The 21,573-nt window shown below is 37.3% G+C and overlaps 1 long non-coding RNA gene across 2 annotated transcripts in view; it reads right to left on the bottom strand.

Moving 5' to 3' along the window:
- Positions 1-21,573, bottom strand: part of LOC110478548 (uncharacterized) — an 82,811-nt gene that overhangs the window by 32,286 nt on the left and 28,952 nt on the right. For both annotated transcript variants that reach the window (XR_013339942.1, XR_002466773.2), the window contains one exon: positions 16,619-16,689. This is a non-coding gene — a long non-coding RNA (uncharacterized LOC110478548). The remainder of the gene's footprint in view (positions 1-16,618; positions 16,690-21,573) is intronic.

Raw genomic sequence — 21,573 nt, forward strand, 5'->3', positions numbered from 1 at the left:
CGAGCACCTGGAAGGGTCGAACGTGACACGCTTTAAGCAGCCCGGACGGGCGATCGCCGCTCTCGGCCCTGGCAGAGAAGGACGAGAAGCGGGTTTTTCTCCCCGGGCCGCCCGGGCGGAGCAGCGGGGCCGCCGGCCGTGCCCCGGGCCCGCCGCGGGCGGGCGGCGACTCCGCGGCGGCGGCGGCCGGGCACGGAGCCTCTGCCAGCCGCCGTCCCCCGCGGGCCGCGCACGGAGACCTCGGCCAGCTCTGGCCGGCACCGCGAGTCTGCGGCGGGTGCGGGTGCGGCGTGTGCCGCCGCGGGGAACGCGGGGCTCTGCCCGGGGCCAGCAGCACGGAGGTACCACCCGCGAGGGAGCTCCTCCCGGGGCTCTGTCGCTCTCTCAGAGGGTGATCTGAGGAATAAGCAGCTACAGTTCCACAAAGCCTCTTACTATAAAACTTCGTACGAGCCCTGGCATCCTCTCCTGAGCCTTTTATCACCGGGGCTACTCACTCGCGTTGAGCCGTCAGTATTTGTCCCTGGTTTTGCTTTCTATTTTAACGACTTGATTTCCCAGCACCGCGAATAAACACCAACGTCTCTGCAGGAATCCGCTGAGGCTTCCCAGATGGTGTACACAATTAACCTGGTTGCAAATTTAGCAGTCCCAAGTACAGTACTTACAATCTTATCTCAAGTGGGTGGGTATACTGGAAACTCCTGAGCATCTTAGCCACATTCGTTGAGTAAGTAGGCTGAACACAACATATCTGTGGCATAGACGGCTGATCTGAATTTTAACCACACTGTAGTTAATGTTTTTCCTTCTTCATACTTTTTTGTCCTTTTTTTTTTTCCCTAGGGTAATGGGTGGGAAACAGATTAAGTAACACACACACACACACACACACACACACACACACACACACACACAATTACAAAGTATAGATACTTTATCCATGGAAATGGTGTATGCTAAATGTCTTCTCTTTTTTTCTAGCCTCGGGATGTAAACAGTGAATTCAGGCTTTGTGTAAGAGTCCAGTTGCTCTTTTCACTGGAAAGGGAGGATTGGTTGTTGGGGTAATGCATTATTCACTCTTGGCTGGGTATATTTTACTTTACAAGACTTCTGCTGCTGCTGTTGTTGCTAAGTCCTTCCAAATTTAAATCAGATTTGGATTTAGGTTCTCTGAGATACTTATGATAAGAAGAGAATTACTTATTGCCATTTTCATTCCCTGAAATTCATGAAAACAATGTGGACATCTGTGTATTTTTTGTACTTAAGAAATTACAGAATCTGAGTGCATTTCTTACATGAGATTTTAGTGAAAGTGTTACTTTGTCTTTAGTAATTTATAGCAAAGCTGTGTTTCAGATTGTTGGAAGTAGGCAAAATCCAGATGTGCCCTTGTCAGAAAAACATTTTTCTGCCTTACAGAACATGGGGGTAGGATATGTGAATATTATTTGCAAACAGTGTCAGAAAAAGCTGAGTTGTATTTTAGGTAACATCAAGGGTTCATCCATATTAGGCCAAGCATATTAATTCCTGAAAGCAGTATTTGTTCCTGAATCATTACACATTCGTGTGGATTTTTTGGGTTTTATTGTCCAAATTCAGCTTCACTGATGTGATTCATACTCTCTCTGCTTGCAAAGCCGAAGAAATTAACCAGAGCTTTCTAAGCACAATTTTCCATGAACATCACTGGAGAATCTGCTTAAAAACTGATGATATCATGTGGCCAATGGAAAGAAGTCTATGAATATAGAGAAATATCTGGATAAACTATAGTATCCTCTTTGAAAAAGCAACATCCATCAAGCAGTTTTGCTCTGTCAAACAGTTCCTTACAAATAATATAATCAAAATATCATAGTAATTTTCTTCAGAGATGTTTTTCTGTTTGTTTATTTTTACTCAATAAAACAGTTTCATTTTGGGTCATTCTGGAAATTTCTCCAGCAGCTGTCAAGGAGTTTGTTGGAATTATTTCTGTTTCATTATTTAACCAGCTTGAAGGTTTTCACTCTTTTGGTATTTGGCAGGGCAAATATTTTCAATACCTGCAACTGACCATCTTATTAACTGTGAAAAATTTCACTTGAACAATAAACAGTGTTCTGCCAAAGAATCACAGCAAGTTATTCCAAAGTACATTACTCAATCAAAAATCTTGGGCAGCATTCATATGACCTCTGCCTGCTTTCAAATGGTTGCATTTTTTTTTTCCCTCCAGAATTCTCTGTTGAGTAATATGGGTTGTTTTTGGAAAGACAATGTGAGTTTCAGCAAAGCAGTTATTATATTTGGGATAATGATATTCAAAGGGACTCACCTTGCAACCTTTACATGCACAAGCAGTTAACTGTTACTTATCTAAGGACAACAGAGACTACTTGTATGTGTAAGGTTTGCAGGGTCACACTCCAAGGCCCCAGATAAGACAAAGCATTTAAGAGTAGAAACTGGGTATGTATTTTCTGAATAGAGCTGGAGTTCTTATCTGAGGCCATAACTGACATGATGGTGGATGGTCCTAGAGTTCAAGGCTTTTGTAGGAGTCCTACCTTATATTTTCAATGCCATATGAACAAATTATTTGGGAAGTATGTGAGAAACAATGTATTAAAAGGTGAATACTGGAGAGTAATAAGGGCCTTACTTCCAAATCTTTCAGGTAGGCTTCTCCAGGGTTAACGAAAGCTAACAAAGATGCTAAGCTCCTTGTACAGCTCCTATACACTAGGATTTCTTACAGTGAATTTTTTGCCATTGACATCAAATTTTTCCACAGAAATTAATTTATTTGTCAAAACTTTCCCTAGAATATAATCTCAGTTTCAGGGATTTCAGGACTGGAACAGAAAGAGCCTTTCCATTTGCTATAGGCAGACCAGGGCACTATCTGATCTGCAGATGCCCTAATCACCATTAGCTAGTCTGTGCTGCAGTGTCTCTCTCCTCCTGTCTCTCTTTCTTTATATTTTTGTTTGTTTGGTTTGTTTTTTTTTTTTTTTTGTTTTTGTTTTCTTAATGGGAAACAATTTTATTTTTTTCTTTGAGACAAAATTTTCAGATAATTTCAAATGTTTCATGCAGAGGAATTCCTACTTTCCTGCCAACCTTTCATACAAGTCTTGGAAATCTGAAGGAACTTTATGTTACACAAAAGGTTCCCAAAAGGATGATTTGTCCACTGGGAAGTTGACCACATATTTTGCAAATTGCTGTCTTTTTTTTAATTGTTAAGTTGCTCAAAGGTTAACAAACTGAGATATAGCTTTTTCTAAATTAATAAAACAAACAAACAAACAAAAAACCCAATGAAAAACCAAACAAAAAAAAGCCCCAAAACACCAAAATGAAAGACAAGCATTAATTTTTCCTGTATTACAGAAACAGTTTGCACCATAAGGTCAATATTCCAAATCTGTTATCCAGGGATGTATTATTTAGCCTTAAACATTCATTCAGAACTGCAATGAGGCATAGCACTGTATCAAACTTGACCATATCCTTGGATAATTTGTAAGTGACAGAAAGGCAATCAAAAAATGCAATTAAATTTTGCCTCTTTCAATTCAAAAAGTAACTCCCACTCTTAGAGCACATAGCCTACATTACTGACGAGTTTACTTGTGCCACCTAAGTAAGAAAACAAATAAGAACTAACTTTTCTCTCTCCTTCAGGGACTCAGACTGATGTATATTTACTGTGTTAAAAAAGCAAATGTTTATATAGTTGCATAGATTTTTAGTAAAATTCAGTTGTGGTGAAAGCTGTTGTATCCCCTGATGACATCAATAGAGAGACAATCCTGCTCACCCTGCCTTTTATGTCTGCGTTTAAGAGCTAAATAAACAAAATCTAGTGTTAGAGCTTATAAACAACCAGGAGATAAGAAACACTCAGGAGCTGAGATTTTTTGTTTTTGCTGTTGGTGGATGGAGAAAACCCGGCATGTGCTGTGTTAGCTCAAAGTATGTCTTTAATCATGCACTGGAACATAGATAGAAACTTCTTCCTGGAACACTTATCTGGAAACATGGTAAGAGGCACAGGCTGTTGCCATTGTTTCCACAATACAGGATGCCAAGTGGGAGAGTGCCTCAGCCCTAGGAAGCCCAGTAGCATCTTCTTGGCATTAGAAACTCTCCCTTAGTTATGCTAAAGGGAGAGTTTCTGAAACTAGAGATCTGCCTGGCACGGTTCCTTCTGGGTGTCCCTCCACTTTGGGGAAGGTGAAACATGATCCCCATGGATGACAGGATTCCTCCAAGCAGATTGCAAAAGCTGCCCTGCCTGCTTAGGCCATGAAATGGCTGGAAGCTTTGGAAGGGATGCAAACCAGGGAGCAATAAAAATTTGACTAAGCTTCACATCTAGGCTGCCAGGTAGGAGGGGACTATTTGGAACTTATGCTAAGAAGGAAGAGACAAGGGGCAATTGGGTTTTTCCTCTCTTTGCTGCAAGGACAGGTTGCCAGTGAGTGCTGTCTTTCTTGAAGTCATCTTGCAGCCATCTGGCTGAAATACTGTAGGGTTTGGGGGTTTTCCACATTACTGGCCCTTAGTCATTCTGAACCATCAACACCATTTCCTTCTGTTCAGCTATTTGTTTCTTATTCAGCTACGCCAATCCTGGAAATCATGTTCATGCAGATTTTTCCTTCTTCTTTGATATCATCATTCAAAGTTCCACTCTGATGAAATGCTAAAAAAATGAACAGACCTTCCACCAAAGTCATGCATTTGTATGCATTTTGAGATATAATTCATGGCACCATACGATATTACCCTTACCACAAAGATGATTCACTGCTGTGGGAAATAAATACCAGTGTTCAAAAATATCTTGCCTGACTTCTTGAGAAGTAACTCCAGGCCCTGAAAATTCCTTCTCACCACACTGCACAAAAGGAGGCATTATGTTAGTGATATGACTATGGGTCTAGGTGAGAGGGAAAAAAGGAAAGCCACGTTGGAATAAGGATCTGTCTAACATGTACCACACACACACACAAGTCCCACACAAGTCCCACTAGCACAGAAGTAGGTGACTGAGAGAGGAACACTTTTTTGGGCAGTGAAGAGAGAAGCTGGGAAAAAGTGATTGTTTGCAACAAATCCCATGGCAAAGCAAGATACCACTATTGATACTATTACTGATTAAACACTGTCAGCTCCTCTGCAAATTCCTGGTCATTTCAATGGCTCTGTAGTAAGGCCATAGGTCAGAGAATTTCAAAGAAATAGTGGTGCATTAAGACCATCTGAGCCCATCATAACATCTGTGCTTTTCACAGACTTAATTTATTTTGCTGTTTTAAACTTCTCTCTGCTTTTCCACTGTCTAAATAAGTAAAAATATATTTTTTTAAAAGTGATAAAACAGAGAAGGAAGAGAGAGAAAGATGTGAAAAAAGAAGGCAGGGGGCAGGAAGATAACCACCTGCACTTTTTATATTGCCATTACTGTTGAAAACAACAGCATTTGGCATCACACAGAACATTTCTGTCATTATGTTTTTCACTGTACTTTAAGACTGTTTCAGAAAAATGTTTCAGATTAAAATGTCAATGTTTGTGCTCAACTGGGCCCAGGTCTATGGGTTTAGAAGTATTTTTCCATGGATTCCTGATCTCACATTCTTCATTCTGCATGGCTGGAAGTCATGCCTCATAAAGGTGAGAATGTGGCATAACTGTGAAGACTTAAAACCACAGTTCTTTCTGGTATGCTTTTCAGTTTTATGTATTGCCAAAGGTATGGCCAAATTCTATTACTATAGTTGGTTCCATGGGTTGACACAACCTGACTAAGGGAAATTAACAGAATCTGGACTTCAAATTAAAATATATACACTTTGAAGAACAATTGTATTCACAAAAGTTGAAATAATATGTTTGCTCTGTTCAGATGACTTTAGCAGTAAGTTACCTTTATATTCTTTTATAATTAATAAATTATTTAGAAATAAACTATTTTAGAAAACATATTTTTCTTATATATAGCATTTATACTAAAATAAAAGAGTTTCAAGATATTTAAAAATTCAATCAGAGAGTAACATATTATAATGAATAGCAGAGTTCATAGTGATTTTTGTATTTTAAAACCTTGTGTAACCATATAGGATTTGATGAAGAAAGCTATTTCTGCATATACTGCAGAGTACTGATGCAGCTACTGTTGCAAGCAAAGTGGAATGCTATCAGAGCTACAGACTAAAACCTTGAGTCATCCATCAATGTTTCTGTTGGCATGTAAACTAGTCATTTCTGTGACGAGAAAAAAAAGACAAAATGGAGTATTTTTAAAGTGTACCAATGACTTTTTAACACTTAGAAATCTACTATAATTTTTCAATGTTACATTACTTTATGGCCTTTAAAAATGCTCATTTTATTAGTAATACCTTAAACGTCATCCTTTGTGAATGAATGGAATCAATATCAAACAAAATGAGATTTCATATGACACTTTAGTTCCTCTTTTTATGTTTGAGCCTTCATTGCTTTTTACTTTTCTTTTCTAGTTTCTAATCAATTTCCCCCATGCTTTCCTCAATTTTGGGAATGGAACATTAAAATAATTTCATATTTAATTAAATTATAGAGCCCCAGTTAGAACTTAACACCGAATAAATAGAATCTAAATAAAGCAGTTATTGCTTAAAGGTAATTTTTATGTATTTCTCGTGAAATAGATGATGGTGTACTTTTGCTGGCTTTCAGTGCAAATCTTTTGCATAATCACAAACTAAAACAATATATCTTTATGATTAATTTGTGCTATGAATTTTTAAATTGTTATTTTCATTTGGCTTTAATTTATGCCTTTTTGAACATTGCTGCAACAAGTTGCCTTTGCTCTTTGTCCCAATGACAGTGTTGCAGGAGAAGTAATTGCAAAACAGATGAGGAAATAACCTATTATACCTCACCTACACACTGTTCATGTGTACTTCCCTAATTTCCAAATTAAACTCAGTCCTATATCTTCTCTGTGGGAACTCTCCAATCATTTTTAGCCCTTCTTCACTACACACACCAATGGCCTTTCTCTCAGTTCCCTTCACTGCTCCTGTGCTACCTGAAAATGAATGCTATTCTTCTGCATTCCTCCCTGTGTCACAGATGACACTTCACAAATCCCACTGATCTTTCAGCTTTTTTTTGTCAAGACACAGATTTCCCCATCTTTCTCTCACAGTTCACAGGATTTTGAGCTTCTCCTTCACTGAAATCACTTCACTGAAATACCTTGTCACAAAGACAGGATGGCCACCCTTTTTTCTCACTCTGCCTCCAGGCCCTCCTTGTGGCCTGTAACTGGTCTCTGAAGAAAATGCCTGAGCTGTATGTGGATATCTACGTGGAAGGTGAGCATTTGTTCTTATTATTTCCTAAAAATTTATTTTAGCTCAATGAAATGCCATCTCAGAACCTCTCTTTTACTCCCATGGGTTTTCTGTGTAGGTGGGATCTCACTTTGAGGCTACAATGCACCCTCCTTTTCTTTGGAGATGTGGAAGAACCTTTGTGTTCATTCTGCCCAACTTTCATATTACCCACTTCACTGATGAAGCAAAGAGAGGAGGGAACCTGCCATGAGAAGTTTCTTAATGTTTATCTTCTCTTCATTTGTAGCTGGCCTTGAATGATAGGAGGTGAATACCTTCTCCTGGCTCAGAGAGGTCACTGCAGAATGTCATGGATGTTCTCCATTGGGAAAAACAAAGACATAGTCACTAAAGATGCTTATATTTAACCTACTTTGTAGAAAAACAGGGTTTTTTCTCTATGATGCTGCATTACCACCCCTTCAATAAAATTTGAAAATCTGCAAACTTCCTAATCTTTGCACAAGCACTTAGCCATGAGATTTTCACTGCTACTAATAGGAGTCTTTCAGCTAAATCTCTACATGTCTCTGTAATTACCTACCCAAGAAGTAATGTTCTGTAATACCATTCAATCTCTATTTTCATGTCATGCCACAGTCTAATATTCCTCAGCCCATGGCGAATATGCCTTCAGAAAATAGCCTGAGATAGGACAAAATAAGATCCATGTTTAAGTAAGAAGCACTCAGTGAAACAGAATCCTGTCTAGTGACTTGATATGACAGACCATAAGGATATAAAAAGTGCAGGGATGGTTTGTGCCAGATACAGTTTCTGGTTGGAAAATTTGGTTCTAAAAACCCATGAGAAAAAGAACTTGTTCATTCACTGAATGGAAAAAAAGAAAAGCCAAGATATTTGAAATAAAATGGAAACTATTTGAACTATACCCTTCACTTTATTTCCAATCAAGCTTACCACTGGATGTCTATAGAACAAACCCAAAAACACACAGAAAATGAAATGCTCATCCCAAATTGGAGAAGCAGCTTGTAGGAAAGACACTGATTTGCAATCTTCCTTCGGTCTCATAGAGCTCTCTCCTTTGTAGAAGATATTACAGTGAACTTCAAAAACCAGTCTAGAGAGCAGGTTTCTTAGTTCCAGGGTCTCCATAACTTTCCTTGTTTCATATGGACACAAGAAGCAAGATGACATTTGTTCTAAAATGATTGACTGAGGATTTCATTGGAGGTCTTTTGCAATTGACCTTCTGAGAGAAAAGCAGAAAGATTTGAAATGACTGAGCAGGAAACCTTTTCCTACCCATCGTCCACTTACACTGAACTGCCTGTGAGTGAGTGAAACATAGGTAAAACAAATTAATAGTTTGCAAGAAAGTTATAAGTCAGAAAAGTTGCTTTAGCTGTACATTGAATGACCTTTAAGAGGCAACCCATTCCCAGGACATAGAGCAAAAATCTCCACTTTGTACTAACTCATGGAATATCAGACATGAAAGCAGTGAAAAAAAAATTAAAAATATTAAATGACAGTAAATGCTAATCAAGAAACATCTGTGGAAAATGGATCTTTGTAAACTGACTTGCCATATTTATAAGTTTGGCTGAGAACCATAAAAATTTTAAAAAATGCAAGCTTGAATAAGATGCTTATCTTCACAATATTTTGAGCTGCAAGCAATGGCATAGATAAATAAATAATATTAAATAATAAAGAATATTAAGCCCTAACAAATATGAAAAATTTCATTGATAATGTCAGTGGTACTAAACATCCAACTCCAAGAGAAAAAAATTACTATGAAGATTGGTGTGTTATTCAGTCTGCTGTTTCATGTTGCTATATTTTCTTTTACAGGGTTAATAAACCCCTCATTTACATATGTTGTAACTTAAGAAACAGAAGTTAAGCTTTTTTAGCATATCACAACTATTTAAATATTTGTCCAGTAAATTAAGGAAATCTGTTGGAAAGTTAGAGAGATTTTAGGGAAAAACCTGGAAAATTAAATTGAAAAATATATCTTCCAGCACAAGGTTCAAGAGACACTGTCAACTTAATTTATCAAGAGATAACTTAATCACAGTCTTTAAATACCTACATGGGAAACAGAAATTTCATAATAAGACAGCTCTTCAATAGAGCTAACAAAAATGTAATAATATCCAATAGCTTGAAATTGAACCTTGACAAAATTAGGCTCAAAATTAGGTGCATTTTTTTAACAGTGATGGCATTGAGCCACTATAATAATGTATCAAAGATTTCCATAGATTCTTCAAGGAACTGTTCAATAACATTGCATTTTTAAAGGATTTGATATATTTCAAATATTATTTATCTCAGAAAAATCCATCAGCCTTTTTTAGCAGGTCATCCTGTGTTTTCAAACCAATCCCCATGAGCTGTACACTTTGTAGCACTCATGATAAGGGTCCAAATATTTGCATATTTAAAAAATTAGTCTTCCAGGACTAGTAATGATAGCTGCAGTTTGCACATGGACTTTAAAATTCAGATAAGTTCAAACAAAACATTTCAAGGGTAGCTGTGAAGAAACTGCCTGAATCACTTGATATGCAACAAAATAGGAAAACAATATAGGTTGTCATTGTCTTAATGACATATATAGAAAGCAGACAAACAAGCTGACTAAATGTTTCTCTATTGACAGCAAAATCTAGTGTGGTAATTCAGATGATGAATATCCATGTGATTTTCCTCTGACTGAGAGCCTACTATCAGATGTTTCTAACTAAAGAACTCTCCAAAATGATACAGGAGCCCAGGTTGTTACAAAGAATAATTTTGAAGCATCAAGAGGTTGATAGATTTTTGCCTAATGGTAAAACCTGGATTTCTACTGCTGAAACCAGATAAGCTCCAAAATAGCACTCAGGTGCAAAAAACCCACAATTGCGTCAAATTCAGGCAATTAAGATAGTGATCTCTAAAAACACCCTACCTAACTGTTACCAGATCTGAGAGGCTGCAGATAACTCCACTTTCTTTTCAAGAAAAAGTCAACAAGTTTGAGGAATTCTGCTAGGTTCATGAATGCTGCCATTCTCAGAGGGAGCACAGCAGCTAGGTAACTGTCCCCATATTTAAGGCCATTTTAGTTCAAGAATCTGCTCTGAGGATTTTACTGTGATTTTATAGGAGATGTGGATTTAGTAATCTTGAAATGGAGAATTCATCTCAGGTTTCTCACCTCTTACATGACTGTTCTAACAACAGACTTTTGTACAAAGGGCTATTTATTTTTATTAAGAATTGAAAATGTCTGTCACTTATAACTTAAGGTCTGACCTGGTTACAAAATCACACTGTGTGCATTTGGCATGCAAATCCCAGCCATTCAGAAACTCCTTATTCCTGGACAAAGGCACCATCTTGAGTAACTCTTTGTTATTGTATATTAGGGAGCTATTTAACATTTTCTGTTCACTCCCTTGTCTCCTCACCTGAATCAGAAGAGCAAAATGTCATGCATCCCAGAGTTAAGTACCCAACTCCTCATTTGACACAAGAAACCTCTGATTATCATACCACTATGTCCCACTAGGACTCTACCACATCATATGTGATGAGATAGGTCAGGGCATATCAAGGCAAGTTGGCCAGCAAGGGCTTCCTTGAGAGAGGGAAAGGAAGGAAAACACTTGTTGGAATGTATCAAAGAACTGATCTACATTAAAAAACCCAACAAAACAAAGCCCACAGAAAACCAACCAAACAAATAAAAAACTCCTTTTTTTTTTCTTTTTGTTAGGTAAGTTTTATTCAGGATCATCTGTTCCCCATGCAATTCACCACATCAGGAATGAGGGGGTTTAAGGGTTTATTAAACTAGCCTCTTAATATGGCTACTGGAAGGGAAGGTTTCTGTTTCAAAAAAAACTCCATCAGATCAAAAGAATAATAGTAAAACAACTTTTCCTAATCATGCCAAATCAAGAACAAGATTCCAGCAATAACTACAGAAATCAGACCAACATCATACTGATTTAAAAAATGGAAGAGCTAGAGGAAATTGGGTAAAAAAAGGAGAGGATATTATTTTTAGGAATCATGAGACATTCTAGTCATTGTTACAAATCTAACCTAAGACATTATAAAGAAACCCAACAATTTTAAGCTTTCTATGAAAACTAGAGGAATTCATACTCAAGGTAAAAGGCAAGACTCAAGAACTCAAGCATAAAGTTAGCCACAAGTTTTCTTCATCTCCCAATTTGCTAGTTCTAATTAGGAGCTGCAGTTCCAAGTAAGAAATGGGGAAAAAAACTGGAAAAGTTAATTTAATCAGTATAGTAAACCAAATTTTTTTGAATTTCACAAGAGGTGAGACTGTCCTCTGGTCAGATCACTCACAGTATAAGTATACACTATACTGTTGTTTTGATCAGGGAGCAGTGGAAACTTGGTGCTAGACCAAGATGAGAATTATTTTATATGGTCCTTTTCCAAGGGAAAACTGCAAAGTTTTTGTGTAGGAATTTCTCCTACGAAGCATACGGATACTTCAAAAGTATATACACTATGTTTAAACTATGCACAATTGTTTTAAACTTTTTTTTGTGAATAGTTTTGTCTTTTCTTCATGTCATAAATTCCTACTTCATTTTAACTGCAAATATATAAAAGATAACCATCTTTTAAAACATCTTCATATGAGCTAAACAGTTTTTAACACTTCTACTTCCTAGAAAATTAAAGTACTTTTATTCATGACAGCCTTTTTCCTTGATACAGACTTTATTCCAGAATAGAAGACTTTTGAGGGGCTTTGGAATTTTTCATGAAATGGAAAGTTTGCATCCCAGTCAAAAGTGAGAGTTAAGGATTTGCTGTGCCTAGGGAATTCTGGGTATGTCAGTTTCCTGGGCATAAGTGGTCCATTTGGTTATTTGGTATTCTAATTTGCTGACATAATATAATGTCTTTTTACCTTAAATGGCTATGGTAAGAACAGGGGGGAGACACACAGAGATAACTCTACTTGTTAAACTACTGCAGGGGCACCACTGAGTGTGTTGGAATTGCACAAGGCAGTGGAACAGAGAGAAATCCAGTCCAGCTCTAAGGACCTGATGCCCAGAAAGAGGGGATGGAGCCATGTCAGTGCTCCATATGGGCTAATGCATGGATGCCTTGGCAGGGCTGATTAATCCAGGTGGAATTAATGTGGCCACCTCATTTCTGATGTTTGAACTAGCTCTGTGGACAGCCCACTGCACTCACTTCTCCTCAGATTTGTGTGAGCAGTCCAATAGTGCCTAAAGCAGCATTGCTAGGAACTGTCATAACAGGTTTCTTCTGCATTTTTAAGAACAGATGAGGAGGCCCCTTTATGCTCTGTAAGTCTATTAGTGAAAGTTGAAAGACTGTTTTGCAGCTGCTATGAAAGTATTTGTAGTGTTCTTGACTAGTACAAAAAAAAAAAAATTACTCTGCACCAAAAAAGAAAAAAACAACAAAAAAAAAAAAAACAACCTCTTGTTTTTATACTATTGTACTTTACCTGAGGAGAGCAATATTTGACAACGGTTGAGATCCTGAAATACAGATAATATCTTTCAATATGTACAGCCCCCAAATTAGTCCTGGCAGAGGAGCCTGCAATCTTAACTATATGCAATCCTTGGTGGATGAACAGCGCAGCAATCAGAAGACAAGGCTGGCACATACAACATCCTGCTTTGATGAAAATGTCTATTGCTGTGCTCTGTGCTAACTGCAATTTCCTAAAGACTGGAATTTTATGCTAGATAGATCACACTGTTAGAGTTCAGTTGGAAGGTTATAAAGTCCTGGGTTGCCAAGGCCACATCATCATTCAATTGCTTTTCCATCTGCTAATATCTCTGTGTCTATGACAAATACAGGTGAATTCCTAAATATAGTAATGATCTAAAAACTTGTGGTCATGTTTCTTCAATGAGAGAAGACTGAACCAGAACATTTTGGTAAAGAACATCATAACTGTGAATAAGTTAAAAAAAAATAATAACAGTGAATAATAACTGTGTGGCCTTATTTACAAAAGAATTCAAATAAAATATAAAAATATTGAAAATTTTATCCCAGAATTATTTTTCCTGCTGGCCTGCAATAGAATGTGGCATTTTAATATTGTGGAATAGTGATATAGCTGTCTTAAAAAGGGAGAATATAGACTGATACATATACTTGAAGGACTTGAACATTCAGGAAGAAAAGAACTGTTTCTTCTCACTAACCAAAGTAAGAGGAGAATTTGTCTGCTAATGGTTGTGAAAAGTGCAACTGGCTGTCTTAATTACCTTAGAATAGTCAATCTGAAGTTGTAGAAATCAGTCTCCATTTGACAGCACAATTAACTAATTGTCTTATAGCATACAATTCTGTTTTGTCCAGTACCTTCCTTGGAGTGGTGGGGATGCTCCCTGCATTCCTACCACTTGAGAATGGCTTCTTCAACTCCCTGCAGAGCCCCTGTCCTTGTGGTCAGGTATAGAGGGAGCCAAACATGGGAGAACTTTCCAAAGTGAGGGAATACAGTTCACTCTGGGAAAAGGGTTAACAGCATAGAGCAGCAAGACTGCTAGTAAAATCTCTTCCCCTGTCATCAGTTCCATTAATCATTTTGAGCCTTTCTGGAAGCCTGCTGAAGCTGACGGAAGCCCTCTTCATGAGCTCATTGTTGTTTGGACTGGTGTCACTAAATCACTTTCATGTCCTAAACTCTCCTTGGAAGAATTTTGATGTTATTTTATCAGATTATCTGTTTAAATTTTATTGGAAAAAAATAGTGTGAATTTTGCTGTGTTCTGTAAACATCTTATAAGAAATGAAATGAAGAAGATTTATTTTTTTTAGCAAAGGAAATATGGTTATGAACCAACTCAAAAGATCTTCTGAGGATTGTTTCTGTTGTTTTTTTTTTAATATAATTTATAACATTTTAAAATTTGCTTTAAGTTTGATTCCCAAATTCACACTTAATTTCCTCTAAAAATTGCCATTATTCTTTGGTTATTCTTACATTGCAACATTATTCACTCTGTTTCTGGTTAGAAAAACTGGAATGAAATGATCTTTCAGAAAAGTGTACCTTTTTATGTTTCCAGTATTAACTAACCATTCAGGGTGTGATCTTTTTGAAATCAGAGGATTTTCTATTATACAGGAGTGGAAATATTTAGCTTCTTTCTCCCCTCTCAGAAAACAAACCGCATCCTGGAAAAATAAATGTTTTACACAGAATTTATACATGATAAGAAATTCATTCCACAAGTGGAGTAAGACCTTTAAAAGACCTTTATCTACCTCACAGAATAAATCTGATATGCCTTACAAACCATTATGTGATCTCTTCCTCTCATTGCATGCAGATGCAACTCCCTCTCCTAAGAGCTAACACTGTAATTTCCATTCCAGTGATGAAATTGGGTGTGGAAGGGGAGAAGTTTATTCTAATGTACTTGTATATGATTACATACTGGATTGTAAAAATTTAACATTTAGCTTGCTTCTTCTAATAAGCTTTTCAAAGTGTAGTAAATCTGAGAATCTTAAAACATGTGTTTGCTCTGGAAGATCAGTCGACAGAGCTGGGCATCCTGCTGGTGGGGGTGCTGAGATTGTTTAAAGAGCCTGGTTGGTACTTGTAGAGCATATTACAAAAGAGCTATTCTTTAGAAAACTTTTGATTTGCACAGCTTGCAAACACAGGATCTTGAGATTGAGCTTTATCTGTGCAAACTGTTTCTCTAGAATTTCTTCTAGAAATTTTGTTAACAAAGTGTATCAGAGATGCTTGAAAGGCAAGACTATATTAGTAATATAAGATAAAAAAATCACACAGCCATCACCACAGCCTTTTTTTTTTTTTTTTTTTTTTTTTTTTTTTTTTTTTTGCCATGTCTGAATGGGGCTTCTGGCACTTCTGACTAAGGGACATCTTGCCAGGTGCAGAAGGTTCAGCAGGGATGGCCCTCAACACATAACTGCTGGGCACCCCCAGAGAAATTACACTGGCAAGCACTGGTCAGGGCAGATACCAGTTTCATTTATTTCTGCACTGCTCCGAAGCAACCTTAAAGTGGCCTCTTCTTGGTTTATCACTCCTGTGTGGTGATGAAATACAATGTGATGCAGTACCCAGTAAGGCAAACTTATTACAGCAAAGAGATTCCATAACAAAATCTTTCAGTGGCCAACCACTCACACTGTAAAGCCCCTGTGGAATTTTCTGATAATACAAATCAGCTATAGCAGAGCAGACACTGCTGTCCATGGAGTTCCTACCCAGAGTATCTGCAGCATTTTGCCTCCCTGGCTCTGCTTAAGTAGACAATGTATGTGGTGGAAACCAGTTTTGTGAACATAGAGAGTGAAGCTTACAATTTTTTGGAGTTCAAATGTGCATTCACACAAAGAAAAGAAATTACACAGACAATTTCAAAGTTTTAATTTTTCTAAAATTATGTGTATTGCTTGTAAGAAAACTTGACAAACAACAGCACATTTAATATCATGGAGGCAATTCCCACAGCTTATTTTTCTGTATTTCTAGGTCAAAATTGTATTTACAAATTTTGTAAAACCAATAAGGAAGAAAAATAAAGCATTTTGTCAGATACTTGTATAATAAAAAATTCTTCCTATGTTTTTTAATGAATAAAGATGACATTTTGATGATTTTAATGGAGGGCTTTGAGGCCACCTTTATTTCAACTTTATTTACATTTATTTATTTTGGTGGTGTTTTTAAATGTTGTATCAAAAAACCCTTCATGTTACTTTTAGAAATTTGTGAGTTAAAGGACAATGAAATACTTCTGAAGCTGGACAGTAGTAATTAAGATACATAAAAAAAGTTTGGGAAAGGTTCACAGCACTTCAAAGGTTAAATAATGACCTTCTTTATCTAAAACAAAATTATCCTATTTTGCTAAAGATATAAAGATAAAACATGTGGCATAGGAAAAGATGTGTTACCAGGGAACTGTAGTAGAGGTCTGGTAGAATCTAATTCCACTAATTTCTGCCCTGTGGCAGTGAAAGGAGTTAGAGTGGGTTTGGAGATGTCCTGAGTTCTATTAGGGCAAATTAAAAAAACCCAGAATCCTGCAACTTTCTCTGCATTTCCCTATTTTTCACTGTGTTCTAGAGAAAGTAAGAGATAGTGAAAGGTGGGGTTCAAAATGATAGTGGGAACAACCCAAACTTTATCATTAGGACAACAGTGAAAACAGACTTACTTGATTTGCCTGGCAGAACTTGTCCAAACACCTCCCAAAACAATGACTGCAAGCTGCTTTTTATGTGGACTCTGTTGAAGCAGAGACAAGAGAAAGACAGATGGATACAAATAAAGCAAATCAATATTTCAGGATTTTCAATGTGAGTATCCTAAATCAGTTCCCCAATATCAGAAGTAAAAGAATACAACCCCTTATCAGAGTCAATGAGATGTAGCAGCAGATTGTTTTCCAAACTAGAGTGGCTTTTGGGCTCTTTTCATGAATTTATATCCCATTATAAATGCAGATGCTGTGAATTTTCTTCCTGGTTTCTATTGGTACATAACTTGAATGCATATATTTGAGAAATTCCCTTTTCTCAAGGAAAGAAAACAAGCCTGTTGCTTTTCTCTTCTACCAAGCAGATCAATAGATACACTGAATAAAGCTTGTGTGAAAAGAGAATCAGCCCTGATTTTCAACAATACTTATAGCTATAGACACACTAGCTGCAGGAAATCTGCCTCTTTGACTCCTCAATTCTAGTCTCTAATACACTCTCTCTGATGGCACCATGACAATTTTCTGAAGTAGATCCCTGAGACCTTGGGTCATTAGGTTTACTTTACTTTGTATGGTTTGTCTCAAATGTGAATTCAGGTTCTTTCTCAGGTGTACTACCTACTCCTCCAGAGGAGCAGTAAGCTACCATCACAGCTGAAACACTTCCCACCCCAGTGAAGCTTACTGAAAAATGTTCCCCTGACATGTATCACCTATTTAAGCAGTCAGGGAATGTTGTGAGGAACAATCTTTCTTAGATTATTTCTGTTTAGGAAAAAAAAAAGATAAAGCATTTTTTCCTTGTGCTATTTCCAATTGGAAATACCATAAGGAATCATGATTCTTATTATATTTCCTATTTGTCTAAGTGTATTGCCATGCCAAAGGAACAGCTGAATCAAAAGGCAGGCAATAACCCAGAGTTTTGATGCAAGCAAATTGCAAGTAAGAGCAAATTACTAATCTCTTTTATTCTTTTTTTTTTCTTTCCCCCTCGAAATTGTTGAAAAGTTTTGATGCAAAATGAAAACAGAATTATGGCTTAGGAGCCTCTAGAAAGCCTTATTCATCTTTTCTGACAACAATCTGCTAACTAAGTTACATAAATATGAACACTTTATACTTTTTAACATAGTTCACTGCAATGGAAAACCCAGACTCTGATTGATGATACCTTGCCCTGTCCTGGTGTATTTGCTGTAAGACTCAGTATGATGCTATGTTATTTCACTTTTTCTTTATTCTTGTCTTAATAAAAAACTGCTTCCTCATCTAACCAGTGTGAGAAGGGCAAAGCTCTTCTATCATGCACCAAAGTATAACCTCTTCTTCAAGCAACATCTTACCCCAGGGCATGGAAGGGAAAGGGAGCATCTCTTGGCTCCCTGATGTTGCCCATGACGGATACAGCCTGGGCTCCCTCCTCATCTAGACATGACTGGCAAAATCAGAGACAAACATCTCTACAGGAAAAGTGGTACTTCTGTGTGTGGACAGTATCAATGTGTTCTTCTTGGCACAGTGCCTCATCAGGGTTATCACATTGTCTGGCAGTCAAAATGCCAGATGAACACACAGCCATGAATTCAGGAAGCTGACATTACATGCAATATGGATGCTCTAATGTTTTGGGGTTTTTTCCCCAAGAAATGATTTCCAACTAAAAATGTCAAATTTGCTGTCGTTTCTGAGTCTATCTCTGGTTAGAGGGAGATACACCTTTTTCACTCCAAGTAATTTCTGAATCAACTTCAAAAATCAAAGAAAAACTCTTCCGCGGCCACATAAAGGAGATTTTGAGTTTTCCATAATCAGGATTTGTTTTGGGGACTGGTGGTGGGCAGAGGGGGAAGAATGTTTTCCTTTATGAAGGTCATGAAATATGTCTTTAATATTAAAGATGTTTGTTGCTTGTAAAATTTGTAAAGGACTATTTTTCCATTTTCTCTTTCTCACATTTCCTAGTGATGAAAAGAAAAAGGTTCTTAAATAGGTATTTTCTTAGCCACATTTTATTTTCAGTAGTTAGACAGTAATTTATTTTTTTTTTTACCAAGATGATTTATCTGGACAGTATTTTAAAATTTATAACATTTTCCTGGATAAAGATCGTGCTTGAAAAAGCCAGTTTTACAAAATAATGGGTACCTAACAAAAGGAGAAACTGAGGCAGAGGGCAATATAAGATTTGTAATTAATTCATCTCAGTGACAAAATCTTAAATTCTTTCTGACTTAATCAGGGTTCAGACATGAATTTGTTACAGAGAAACCAACATATAGCAAATTTCTCTGTTGTCTACTTTGAATAATTTTTTTAGAAAATCCTGAATGATAAAATTCCAAGAATAATTACTATTGTAATAACAGTGTCTCCAAGTTTTACAATAGTAGAGCCCTGAGTACTTGGTCTCCTTTAGGTATTCTTATAGTTAAAAACAATGTGTATACCAATAATCCTTTGTATTACATTTTAGGATTCTGGTATGGAAAAAAAAAATCTAAGAAAAAAGCAAAAGTAATTTGTCACTTAGTAATTCATGTGGAAAGAGACCTAGCCTACAAGAGGACATTATTGTCAGCTGAATGAAAGAGATTAAATTGATAAGAAAGAATAGAGGTCTGCTTCCTTCATTGTCTTGGAAAATATATTTGTTAGGCAGCTTTCCAACACAGAAAAGAGAATAAGATACTTTCTAGGACAGGAAGATTAGTAGTTGGAATACCAGTCTTTCATGATAAACAAACCACATTTTTTTACCCTTTTAGGATCTGCGAATCACTCTCCAATTATACATTCCTTTTATGAAGATGTGAACATGACTGCAATGGCAACTTAAAGAAGACCTAAACTTTAACATAAGGCTTTTCATTTAGTTGCTTTAATATCTGTTAACCACACTCATGTTTTAGTGGTAGATGCTTAGCTCTCATTCAGTGACAAATGTGATTTCTTAGGCAGTCTCATATTTCTGTGACAAGTTATTGGTAATATTATGCTCCATATAAAAACATTATGTAAGCAGCTACTTGTAGAGTTCTGTTTGCACTGTATATCCCCTCATGATGGTTTGTCCCTCCATATCCCCTCTTTGTACCTGTTTGGTCCATCCCAGCTTTCCCATCAGTACCTGTGTGTCCATCAAACCCCAACCCATCCCCCTGTGTCCTCCCAGGGGATGTGTCCATCACCTGGTGACCCTTCCCCTTTGTCCAGATCCTTCCCCCAGGGTCACCAGGTAACTGGACCCTGGCTGGGACTCCTCCCCAACCCCCTCCTCAGGGGTCACTCTGAGGCCTTGCCCCCAGAGAGCCGCTCCCATGTCCTTCCCCATTGCCTGCTCGGGTTTCCTGACCCCTATATCGGCTGCTCTGGGTGGGGCTCTCTCTCTTCCTCATGATGCCCTTCGAGGTCAGATGTGGCCTGGGATCTCTCCAGGCCCCCATTAAACTTTGGAACTAATCCTGAGGGAGAGCGCCTCTTTCCTTTGCTTGTGGGACCAGCTCATCTTTGGACTCACGAGGGAGCTTCTCCCAGTCCCCGGGATCCAAGGAGAAGTTCCTTCCCTCTGCCCAACTCGCCCCACTGCCCAGCTGGCCGGGCTCCACAGGGGATCTGTTCCCGTGGATTCGAGGGGGACACGCAGCAGCTACTGCTGAGGATATGACTTTAATTGGTTAAAGGAGATGAGCTCAATTCCTTGATCAAAAACTCTAAGCATCGTCTAGTCAATGGGCTTTCAAATGCATAAGGGACAGCAGTATATGAAAGCAGTTTTCCATCCAGACCTTAGTATAAAAGAAATACTTGGTTAACAAAAAATATATACAGGGAGAAAGGATCACAATTAAACAAGCTATTGTTTCTTCAAATAAATAGTTTAATTGAAAAGGCCATTATCAGTTAAATAACTTTGTGATAATATGACAGTGGGTCATATATCACAGACTTTTCTCCAGTTTAAATGCTTGAACAAAGGCCAAATCTTTCTATTGATTGTAATGGGCTTCAAATAAGGTCTCATATATTGAAACAATGCATTTTATGCACTTTGAAGGCCCTTCATGCGGGCCTTCAAAGGCCTGCTAGTAAGTTATGGAACTGGTAAGTAAATAAAATGTACAGTATCAGTTTGTTTCAAATTCATAAAAGCAGTTAATATACCATTTCCTTGTAGTTGTAGGAAACAGTAGTACAATTCTGCTTTCTAAGTAATTAGAATGGACAAAATGATGTTTGTTATGAAGGAGCACACCTACTTATACTAGCATACTTCCTCCACATTCTTTATGCCATTGTGGAAAAAAAAATATTATCAAAGATATTCCAAAGGATTCTTGTAGACAATAAGGTTTCTATTCCACATATCTTGTACTACTAGAATAAACCTAGCCTAAGTGGTGATGATATCAAAATAATTACAGTCACTTGCTTGATGTGTGAGACAATATTAATTAGGGTGTTGACCATTAAAAGTCTGCCAGTAGGGACAACAGAACTCTTTCCAGAAAACAAAAACAAATGCGATAACAGCTTGCTGTTTCAGAAAGCTAGCCAAATACAGAGAGTAGGATCTTCCTGATGTATATCTTGGCCAAAATTCCTTCCTCTCCGTGACTTAGGGATACTCTGTATAGCATAAATCAGCACAAAATTAGTATTATTGGAATTCACTCATTTAATAATTGAGAATTGAGTTTTAACATGATGACCAATGACTAATGCATATCTCTGCATGCTACTACATACCTAAGCAACTTTATTTAATCAGTATGACTGAAACAATTAGGTATAAATTAGTCAAGAATATTTTAAGCTGGAAAACAGAACTTTCCTCTTGAACAAAAACATGAATCATCTATGAAGATTATTAGGGGACAGAAGCATGTCTCTTATGGGAAAAGGCTGAG

The sequence above is a fragment of the Lonchura striata genome, chromosome 5 (genome assembly GCF_046129695.1).
Source record: "Lonchura striata isolate bLonStr1 chromosome 5, bLonStr1.mat, whole genome shotgun sequence".
Classification (NCBI taxonomy): domain Eukaryota; kingdom Metazoa; phylum Chordata; class Aves; order Passeriformes; family Estrildidae; genus Lonchura; species Lonchura striata.